A 12,187-nucleotide genomic window follows, 5' to 3' on the forward strand; every position below is an offset into this window, starting at 1 on the left:
ACCACAGGTTGTGCAGGATCCGCTTCAAGGGCAGCAGAGTGGGGCTGGTGCTGTCGGATTACGTGGTGAGGCATACACCAGCAGCGCAGCCCTTCCTGGACCTAGTACCAGCACTGCCGTACAACATGGTGAAGTGGCGAGCACCAGAAGGGCAGTTGAAGCTGGTATGGTGGCACGTGCAGTAGTTACCCCGTCGCAGCCACCGCACAGACAGGCCCGTAGAGCCCCTAGAGTCCCTGAGGTTCTGGCAAACCCTGATTGGCAGTCCCCAACTTCAGCCGCACCTGTAGTTCCCCCTTTCACCGCCCAGTCTGGAGTTCGGGTTGAGACAGCTCAGATCGGTTCGGCCCTGGGATTTTTTGAGCTGTTCTTGACTGCGGAGCTCTTGGACTTAGTTGTGGCAGAAACAAATCGGTATGCCACTCAATTTATATCCGCCAACCCGGGAAGCTTTTATGCCCAGCCTTTCCGGTGGAAACCAGTCCAAGTTTCCGAAATTAAAATTTTTCTGGGCCTTTTCCTCAACATGGGTTTAACCAAAAAGCATGAATTGCGGTCATATTGGTCCACGAACCCACTTCATCACATGCCCATGTTCTCTGCTGCTATGTCCAGGACACGATTTGAGACCATCCTGCGTTTCCTGCACTTTAGCGACAACACCGCCTCCCGTCCCAGAGGCCACTCAGCTTTTGACCGGCCCCTCATAGACCACTTCAACCAGAAATTTGCAGATTTGTATACCACAGAGCAAAACATCTGCGTAGACGAGTCCCTAATACATTTTACCGGGCGCCTTGGCTTCAAACAATACATCCCAAGCAAGCGCGCCCGGTATGGGGTCAAATTGTATAAGCTCTGTGAAAGGGCCACAGGCTATACCCACAAATTTCGGATCTATGAGGGTAAAGATCAGACCCTGGAGCTGGTCGGTTGCCCTGACTACCTGGGGAGCAGTGGGAAGACAGTCTGGGACTTGGTGTCACCCTTATTTGGCAAGGGGTACCATCTTTATGTGGACAATTTCTACACAAGTGTGGCCCTCTTCAGGCATTTGTTCCTAGAACAGATTGGCTGCTGTGGCACCGCGCGAACTAGTCGCGCGGGCTTCCCCCAACGGCTCGTTACCACCCGTCTTGCAAGGGGGGAGAGGGCTGCCTTGTGTAACCAAGAACTACTCGCGGTGAAATGGAGAGACAAGCGTGATGTTTACATGCTCTCCTCTACTCACGCAGACACGACAATCCAAATAGAACGGGCAACCAGTGTCATTTAAAAGCCCCTCTCAGTCCACGACTATAACCTTCACATGGGAGGGGTGGACTTCAATGACCAGATGTTGGCTCCGTATTTAGTTTCCCGACGCACCAGACGCTGGTATAAGAAGGTGTCTGTATATTTAATTCAATTGGCTCTGTATAATAGTTTTGTTCTCTACAGTAAGGCTTGGAGAACAGGATCCTTCCTCAAATTTCAGGAAGAGATCATTGAGAACCTCCTGTATCCAGGAGGTTCCGTGGCCCCATCCACCAGTGTAGTTAGCCGTCTACACGAGCGACATTTCCCTAATGTCGTTGCTGGTACCTCAACCCAACCGTCACCCCGAAAAAAGATGTCGTGTCTGTAGCAGGAGTGGAATAAGGCGTGACACCCGCTATTTCTGTTCTGACTGCCCTGACCACCCTGCCCTATGCTTTGGAGAGTGTTTCCGGAAGTACCACACACAGGTACACTTAGCATAGGGATCACATCTCAGAGGACAGGTGTTTTTTTTACCTTCCAGGTGGACCAACCAATCGACTAGCTGCAGCACTGATGTGCATTCTGACAGAAGCATTGCGCTGCTGTCAGATTACACACAAGTCGGTGTATGCGGCGCTGCAAGACGAGATTTCTCCTCTGCAGTAAAAGATACGTTTGCCGAGGCATATGAGCTGAGGAGGCAGCGGTGTTCATATGTTTTGGCAAACACTTTGTATACATAAAAAAAAAAAAAAAAAAAATCCCGGCAATGATTTATTCATCCACATCGATTGATGTGAATGGAGAAATTGGGTTTGCCAGGGCATACGAGCTAAGTGGGTATGGATGTTGGGCGGAGCTCCTATGTCCTGGCAGACGCCTTTCCCCTCCTTTTTTTTTGGCAGAGATTTTTTCATCCACATTGATCGATGTGAATGAAGAAATCTGTGCCGTTCATTTTTTCTTTCAGCCCAGAGGCTGAACGGAAAAAAATAATCTTGAATTATTGAAATTTTTGTCCCAAGTTAGCGGAAAGTGAGACTTTGTGAGAAAAAAAAAATAAATAAATAAAAAAATCAATTTCCGCTAACTTGTGCAAAAAAAAAAAATTTCTATTAACTCGCCATGCCCCTTATTGAATACCTTGGGGTGTCTTTCCAAAATGGGGTCACATGTGGGGTATTTATACTGCCCTGGCTTTTTAGGGGCCCTAAAGCGTGAGAAGAAGTCTGGGATCCAAATGTCTAAAAATGCCCTCCTAAAAGGAATTTGGGCACCTTTGCGCATCTAGGCTGCAAAAAAGTGTCACACATAAGGTATCGCCGTACTCAGGAGAAGTTGGGGAATGTGTTTTGGGGTGTCATTTTACATATACCCATGCTGGGTGAGATAAATATCTTGGTCAAATGCCACCTTTGTATAAAAAAATGGGAAAAGTTGTCTTTTGCCGAGATATTTCTCTCACCCAGCATGGGTATATGTAAAATGACACCCCAAAACACACTGCCCTACTTCTTCTGAGTACGGCGATACCACATGTGTGACACTTTTTTTGCAGCCTAGGTGGGCAAAGGGGCCCACATTCCAAAGAGCACCTTACGGATTTCACAGGCCATTTTTTACAGATTTTGATTTCAAACTACTTCTCATGCATCTGGGCCCCTAAAATGCCAGGACAGTATAACTACCCCACAAGTGACCCCATTTTGGAAAGAAGACACCCCAAGGTATTCCGTGAGGGGCATGGCGTGTTCCTAGAATTTTTTATTTTTTGTCACAAGTTAGCGGAAAATGATTTTTATATATATTTTTTTTCTTACAGGTCTCATATTCGACTAACTTGTGACAAAAAAATTAAAACTTCCATGAACTCACTATGCCCATCATGAAATACCTTGGGGTGTCTTCTTTCCAAAATGGGGTCACTTGCGGGGTAGTTATACTGCCCTGGCATTTTAGGGGCCCAAATGCGTGCAAAGTAGTTTGAAATCAAAATCTGTAAAAAATGGCCTGTGAAATCCGAAAGGTGCTCTTTGGAATGTGGGCCCCTTTGCCCACCTAGGCTGCAAAAAAGTGTCACACAAGTGGTATCATCATTTTCCGCTAACTTGTGACAAAAAATAAAAAGTTCTATGAACTCACTATGCCCATCAGCGAATACCTTAGGGTGTCTACTTTCCGAAATGGGGTCATTTGTGGGGGGTTTCTACTGTCTGGGCATTGTAGAACCTCAGGAAACATGACAGGTGCTCAGAAAGTAAGAGCTGCTTCAAAAAGCGGAAATTCACATTTTTGTACCATAGTTTGTAAATGCTATAACTTTTACCCAAACATTTATTTTTATATCAAAGACATGTAGAACAATAAATTTAGCAAAAAATTTATATATGGACGTTTTTTTTTTTCCCAAGTGAAAAATGTCTTTTTTTTTTGCAAAAATTAAGTTAAATTTCGATTAATAACAAAAAAAGTAAAAATGTCAGTAGCAATGAAATACCACAAAATGAAAGCTCTATTAGTGAGAAGAAAAGGAGGTAAAATTCATTTGGGTGGTAAGTTGCATGACCGAGCGATAAACGGTGAAAGTAGTGTAGTGCAGAAGTGTAAAAAGTGGCCTGGTCATTAAGGGTGTTTAAGCTAGGGGGGCTGAGGTGGTTTAACTGAGAAAATGTACAATTTTAAGGGAAAAATATGTTGAATCAGAATTTCATGGTGTCAACAAATCCCCAAAAAGTTGGGACAAGGCCATTTTCACCACTGTGTGGCATCTCCCCTTCTTCTTACAACACTCAACAGACGTCTGGGGACCGAGGAGACCAGTTTCTCAACTTTAGAAACAGGAATGCTCTCCCATTCTTGACTAATACAGGCCTCTAACTGCTCAATCGTCTTGGGCCTTCTTTGTTGCACCTTCCTCTTTATGATGCGCCAAATGTTCTCTATAGGTGAAAGATCTGGACTGCAGACCGGCCATTTCAGTACCCGGATCCTTCTCCTACGCAGCCATGATGTTGTGATTGATGCAGAATGTGGTCTGGCATTATCTTGTTGAAAAATGCAGGGTCTTCCCTGAAAGAGATGACGTCTGGATGGGAGCAGATGTTGTTCTAGAACCTGAATATATTTTTCTGCATTGATGGTGCCTTTCCAGACATGCAAGCTGCCCATGCCACACGCACTCATGCAACCCCATACCATCAGAGATGCAGGCTTCTGAACTGAGCGCTGATAACAACTTGGGTTGTCCTCTTTGGTCCGGATGACATGGCGTCCCAGATTTCCAAAAAAAAATTTGAATCGTGACTCGTCTGACCACAGAACAGTCTTCCATTTTGCCACACTCCATTGTAAATGATCCCTGGCCCAGTGAAAACGCCTGAGCTTGTGGATCTTGCTTAGAAATGGCTTCTTCTTTGCACTGTAGAGTTTCAGCTGGCAACGGCGGATGGCGCGGTGGATTGTGCTCACTGACAATGGTTTCTGGAAGTATTCCTGAGCCCATTCTGTGATTTCCTTTACAGTAGCATTCCTGTTTGTGGTGCAGCGTCGTTTAAGGGCCCGGAGATCACGGGCATCCAGTATGGTTTTACGGCCTTGACCCTTACGCACAGAGATTGTTCTAGATTCTCTGAATCTTCGGATGATGTTCTGCACAGTTGATGATGATAGATGCAAAGTCTTTGCATTCCGGTTTGCATTCTTGTACATAGGAGCAGTATTATAGTAGTTATATTCTTGTACATAGGAGGCAGTATTATAGTAGTTATATTCTTGTACATAGGAGCAGTATTATAGTAGTTATATTCTTGTACATAGGAGCAGTATTATAGTAGTTATATTCTTGTACATAGGAGCAGTATTTATAGCAGTTATATTCTTGTACATAGGAGCAGTATTTATAGCAGTTATATTATTGTACATAGGAGAAGTATTATAGTAGTTATATTCTTGTACATAGGAGCAGTATTATAGTAGTTATATTCTTGTACATAGGAGCAGTATTTATAGCAGTTATATTCTTGTACATAGGAGCAGTATTATAGTAGTTATATTCTTGTACATAGGAGCAGTAGTATAGTAGTTATATACTTGTACATAGGAGCAGTATTATAGTAGTTATATTCTTGTACATAGGAGGCAGTATTATAGTAGTTATATTCTTGTACATGGGAGGCAGTATTATAGTAGTTATATTCTTGTACATAGAATGCAGTATTATAGTAGTTATATTCTTGAACATAGGAGCAGTATTATAGTAGTTATATTCTTGTACATAGGAGCAGTATTATAGTAGTTATATTCTTGTACATAGGAGCAGTATTATAGTAGATATATTCTTGTACATAGGAGCAGTATTATAGTAGATATATTCTTGTACATAGGAGCAGTATTATAGCAGTTATATTCCTGTACATAGGAGGCAGTATTATAGTAGTTATATTATTGTACATAGGAGCAGTATTATAGTAGTTATATTCTTGTACATAGGAGCAGTATTATAGTAGTTATATTCTTATACATAGGAGCAGTATTCTAGTAGTTATATTCTTGTACATAGGAGCAGTATTATAGTAGTTATATTCTTGTACACAGGAGCAGTATTATAGTAGATATATTCTTGTACATAGGAGGCAGTATTATAGTAGTTATATTCTTGTACACAGGAGCAGTATTATAGTAGTTATATTATTGTACAAAGGAGCAGTATTATAGTAGTTATATTATTGTACAAAGGAGCAGTAATATAGTAGTTATATTCTTGTACATAGGGGCAGTATTATAGTAGTTATATTCTTATACATAGGAGAAGTATTATAGTAGTTATATTCTTGTAGATTGGATCAGTATTATAGTAGTTATATTCTTGTACACAGGAGCAGTATCATAGTAGTTATATTCTTGTACATAGGAGCAGTATTATAGTAGTTATATTCTTATACATAGGAGAAGTATTATAGTAGTTATATTCTTGTACACAGGAGCAGTATTATAGTAGTTATATTCTTTTACATAGCAGCAGTATTATAGTAGTTATATTCTTGTACATAGGAGCAGTATTATAGTAGTTATATTCTTGTACATAGGAGCAGTATTATAGTAGTTATATTCTTGTACATAGGAGCAGTATTATAGTATAGAAAAAAGGGAAAAAAAGAGAGACAGGAGGCCGCGCCTCGTGTGTGTGGCTGTATATATGGTCTTTTTGCACTCTATATAAGAAGCGCTTACCGTATGTTGTTGTGTGGAGCCACAACAACTATGAAAGGCTTATGCTGGTATTTTCCCGTCCAGCATGCGGGGTCCTGTACTGCTGCCAAAGGTTCCTTTTCTCTGCCCCAGAGGTGGCACGAGAAATAAGTAAAGAGATAAAATTGGTGGTTGGTAGAACACTTTTTCTGCGGCGCTGAAACAGGAGGCAAGATCTCATAGAATATTTAAAAAATAAAATAGCTCATTTATTCTTTTAGTCAACGCGTTTCAAGGGCTCACAGCCCTCTTCGTCAGGACAATAAAAGCATATGTTGTGTCATTGTAGAACATCGACTTTTAAAAGCAGTATTTTGGCGCGCAGGCCAGTTGTTTGTTGGGCGGGGAACTGATGTGCGTGACGTCATTTGTGGCGTCATTGGAAGGAACGCCCATTGTTGTCTAGCTGTCAAAAAAGATGAAAAAAATGTGCTATTCTTTTGTTGCTGTTAGCTGTATGGTATGTATATCACTGTTAGTATGCGCTGGTCGGCCCTTCCATGTTGTAGTGGTGTGCGGCATGTTTCCGCATCCTGATCTATTGTATAGTTCTTACTTTTGCGCTGCTGCCGGCACTGTAAAGTAGGGGGGATATATGTGTTTTGGCCGCGCTTCAGGTGCCCGGGGATGTCAGGACTGAAGTATGCTGCTTGGTCTACAAGGTACCTATGGGTGAGGGGGGGTATTGTGCTGAGGGGTAATGCAAGGAGCGCATCGTGGATGGCCGTTTGTTCGTTCATGTACAGGCGGCTCGATGTTCCTAGCGCATCGTATATGGCCGTAGTTTCATTCATGTGCAGGCGGCTGGATGATCCTATTGGTAGGGGCGGTATTCTGCTGGGGGGCGATAGAGGGAGCACATCGCAAGTGGCCATGTTTTTGTCCATATACGGGCGACAGGGTCACTTGTTCTTAGTCTCTTGTGGTGGAAAGGGTGTATTCATTGGAGCTGTTTTCTGGCGGTTTTTGACCAGGTAAAAAAACGAGGAGAGGAGTGCAGTAATTCTTCTTAGTTGGGGATTGTATTATTATTTTCATTTTTATTTTGATAGAATATTTTAAATATATATGTATAAATATAGGCCCCGGGTTCTGTCTTATCATATTGTGTATGGTCAGGATGCTATCGGTAAGTTGTTTTACGTTTGTGTTCGATGGTATTAATATTTGATTATTTGTTCTGTTTTTGTTTTTTTGTCGATTTTATTGTTTATTTAAGGTTCTGGGTTGAAGATGGTCATATCGTCCACAGGTAGTGTCACTGTATTTTTTTTTTGTTTTGTAGCAAAGAGTACTGACACAGGGAGGGATAAGTGTTATATTTTTGTGTTAACTTGTTGCAACATTTTATCAGATGTGTGTCTATATTTATGACTTGGAACTGGGTTTGGATGCTTTGTTGGTTGTGTTTTGATCATGGGATGCGGGGGGAGCTGGTGGTGGGAAAAAAAGGGGAAGTTTTTGAAAGGATGATTGCATGTTTAAACCGGAAAATATATTCTATTAGGGGATGGATTGAAGGGTATATGTTTAGAGTATGGTTTCTGAAATTGCATTGAGGCCGTGTGGTGCAAGTGTATCTAGCTGGTATATCCAGTATACTTCTCTCTTTTGTAGGGTATTGAATCTGTTGAAAGGATTCTCAGGTATAAAATCGATTGGGGTGATAGTTAGGGGGTGTTTTTCTTTTTCGGTTGTTGATGCACAGTGTCTGGAAAGGCTGTGTTTGAGGTATTGTCTGCGTATATTGTATCTGTGTTGATTTAAACGGTTGCGTAGAGCCTGGGTTGTGCGTCCCACATATTGGAGGCCACATTTACATTCTATCAGGTATATTACGTAGCAAGTTTGGCATGTCATATGGTGCTTGATCGTGAATGTGGATCCATTTTTGTTTGAAGAGAAATGAGTGCGGTTATGTGTAATGACTTTGCAGCATAGGCAAGTTTTTATTCCGCATTTAAAACTGCCTTTCTGGTCTTTCTCATCTATTTCCGCTGTTTTTTCGTGTTGTCTTGGTTTGCTGGGGGCTAGCATGTTTTTCATAGTGGGGGCTCTCCTGTGGATGATTCTTGGTTGTAATGGCAGATATTTATCTAGATAGGGATCTTGTTGTAAGATATGCCAGTGTTTGGCTAATATTGAACGGATGGTTTTGTTTGATGTATTATATTGGGTGATTAAGCTTAGATGCATCCTCGATTTTTGTTCATTCTTAGTACTTTTTACCAGGCAGGTTTTTTGTGTTATTTGTGCCGTTTTTTCGTATGCATCCTTTATTAGTTTTTTGGGGTATCCTTTTTCCTTAAATCTTTTTTGTATTATTTTTGCTTGTAGGGTGAAGTCTTCCTCTTTTGTGCAGTTCCGTCTGATTCATTTGTATTGACTGTAGGGAATGTTTTTGAGCCATTTTTTGTGGTGAAAGCTTGTGAAGTGTATATAGCTGTTCGTGTCTACTGTTTTGAAGTATGTTTTGGTTGTCAGTTGGTTGTTTGTGTTGGTGATTGTAATGTCAAGGAAGTCAATTGTTGTTTTATTGAAACTTGGGGTGAAGGAGATTCCCCAGTCTGTTGCGTTTAGCTGGGTGCAGAAATTTTATTATGTATTATAGTAGTTATATTCTTGTACATAGGAGCAGTATTATAGTAGTTATTTTATTGTACATAGGGGCAGTATTATAGTAGTTATATTCTTGTACATAGGAGCAGTATTATAGTAGTTATATTCTTGTACATAGGAACAGTATTATAGTAGTTATATTCTTGTACATAGGAGCAGTATTATAGTAGTTATATTCTTATACATAGGAGAAGTATTATAGTAGTTATATTCTTGTACATATGAGCAGTATTATACTAGTTATATTCTTGTACATAAGAGCAGTATTATAGTAGTGATATTCTTGTACATAGGAGCAGTATTATAGTAGATATATTCTTGTACATAGGAGCAGTATTATAGTAGTTATATTCTTGTACATAGGAGCAGTATTATAGTAGTTATATTCTTGTACATAGGAGCAGTATTATAGTAGTTATATTATTGCACATAGGATCAGTATTATAGTAGTTATATTCTTGTACATAGGAGCAGTATTATAGTAGTTATATTCTTATACATAAGAGCAGTATTATAGTAGTTATATTCTTGTACATATGAGCAGTATTATACTAGTTATATTCTTGTACATAAGAGCAGTATTATAGTAGTGATATTCTTGTACATAGGAGCAGTATTATAGTAGATATATTCTTGTACATAGGAGCAGTATTATAGTAGTTATATTCTTGTACATAGGAGCAGTATTATAGTAGTTATATTCTTGTACATAGGAGCAGTATTATAGTAGTTATATTATTGCACATAGGATCAGTATTATAGTAGTTATATTCTTGTACATAGGAGCAGTATTATAGTAGTTATATTCTTGTACATAGGAGCAGTATTATAGTAGTTATATTCTTGTACATAGGAGCAGTATTATAGTAGTTATATTCTTGTACATAGGAGCAGTATTATAGTAGTTATATTCTTGTACATAGGAGCAGTATTATAGTAGTTATATTCTTGTACATAGGAGCAGTATTATAGTAGTTATATTCTTGTACATAGGAGCAGTATTATAGTAGTTATATTCTTGTACATAGGAGCAGTATTATAGTAGTTATATTATTGCACATAGGATCAGTATTATAGTAGTTATATTCTTGTACATAGGAGCAGTATTATAGTAGTTATATTCTTGTACATAGGAGCAGTATTATAGTAGTTATATTCTTGTACATAGGAGCAGTATTATAGTAGTTATATTCTTGTACATAGGAGCAGTATTATAGTAGTTATATTCTTGTACATAGGAGCAGTATTATAGTAGTTATATTCTTGTACATAGGAGCAGTATTATAGCAGTTATATTCTTGTACATAGGAGCAGTATTATAGCAGTTATATTCTTGTACATAGGAGCAGTATTATAGTAGTTATATTCTTGTACATAGGAGCAGTATTATAGTAGTTATATACTTGTACATAGGAGGCAGTATTATAGTAGTTATATTCTTGTACATAGGGGCAGTATTATAGTAGTTATATTCTTGTAGATAGGAGCAGTATTATAGTAGTTATATTCTTGTACATAGGAGGCAGTATTATAGTAGTTATATTCTTGTACATAGGAGCAGTATTATAGTAGTTATATTCTTGTACATAGGAGGCAGTATTATAGTAGTTATATTCTTGTACATAGGAGGCAGTATTATAGTAGTTATATTCTTGTACATAGGAGGCAGTATTATAGTAGTTATATTCTTGTACATAGGAGGCAGTATTATAGTAGTTATATTCTTGTACATAGGAGCAGTATCATAGTAGTTATATTCTTGTACATAGGAGCAGTATCATAGTAGTTATATTCTTGTACATAGGAGAAGTATCATAGTAGTTATATTCTTGTACATAGGAGCAGTATCATAGTAGTTATATTCTTGTACATAGGAGCAGTATCATAGTAGTTATATTCTTGTACATAGGAGCAGTATCATAGTAGTTATATTCTTGTACATAGGAGCAGTATTATAGTAGTGATAGTCTTCTACATAGGAGCAGTATTATAATAGTTATATTCTTGCATATTATCAATATGTATATAATTGAATATAGGATGCAATACTGTACAGTTTTGGAGAAAAAAAGGAAAATCTAAAATAGGAAGCTCACAGGTGTATGAACCCAGACTTTATCCAGGAATATTTTCACCCGTGTTGCCTGGCTAAAATGCAGTACAATCTATTTTCTTATAATCTAAGTACCTGATTTCCTTGTGTGAATTCCTTCAGATCACCTAGTTCTGTTGACTATTCTGACTTTAGCTATTTTGTCAGAATGCGTCTTTTCACACTGGATATCCTGAAGGTAATACATGTACGGTAGATATAAACATGAGGAGCTACAATTATTCATTACATTACCATAGGAAAACGTCACAGATCCGGGTTCCCACAGGGCATTTGCAATTTGAAAATCCACAACTTCCATCATGCTCTGAGAGCCTGCAGCATCTGGGCGAGCTGCAGTGGTGGATATACAACTAATAAACGGCTGGGTACAAGCAATTAGGAGAAGAGGAGGAGTCATGCCCTTTAAATGTATTGTTTGGGCTTAGATAAACATTTCTGCTTTCAACCAGAAACAGCGCCACACCTGTCTATAGGTTGTGTGTGGTATTGCAACTCCGTTCCATTGAAGTGAATGGAGTGGAGGCGCAATACCCATGTAGTTCTGTTTTTGGAGGAAAGCAATTCTGGACAAACCCTTTAAATCTAGAGAGGAAAAAAATAAAAATAAGCACCAGACACCGGGCAGGGTTGACAGCGAACATTTATTAACACGCCATACAAAACAGCTTGGGGCTCTTCTATAAGAAGAAAATAACGAGACATTGAATTACACACGGCTGTACTCTCATGACAGCAATATCATTTAACGACAGAAATATCCAATCTTACGGGATGCAGCAGGGTACAGTGTCAGATAAAACCAGCAGGGCAGCGGGGTGACCTTTTAATACCACAGTCGTAATGTTGTCACCGGCTCAAAAATAGAAATTTTCTGTGAAGTGGAATGAGGCAAGGGAGGAAAACTCTGCGGATCAATACCAGACGTGTATAATGCTGGGTTGTCACAAGGCCCTTTAAGAATAA

This window comes from Bufo gargarizans, chromosome 9, assembly GCF_014858855.1.
Source record: "Bufo gargarizans isolate SCDJY-AF-19 chromosome 9, ASM1485885v1, whole genome shotgun sequence".
In the NCBI taxonomy this organism is placed as follows: domain Eukaryota; kingdom Metazoa; phylum Chordata; class Amphibia; order Anura; family Bufonidae; genus Bufo; species Bufo gargarizans.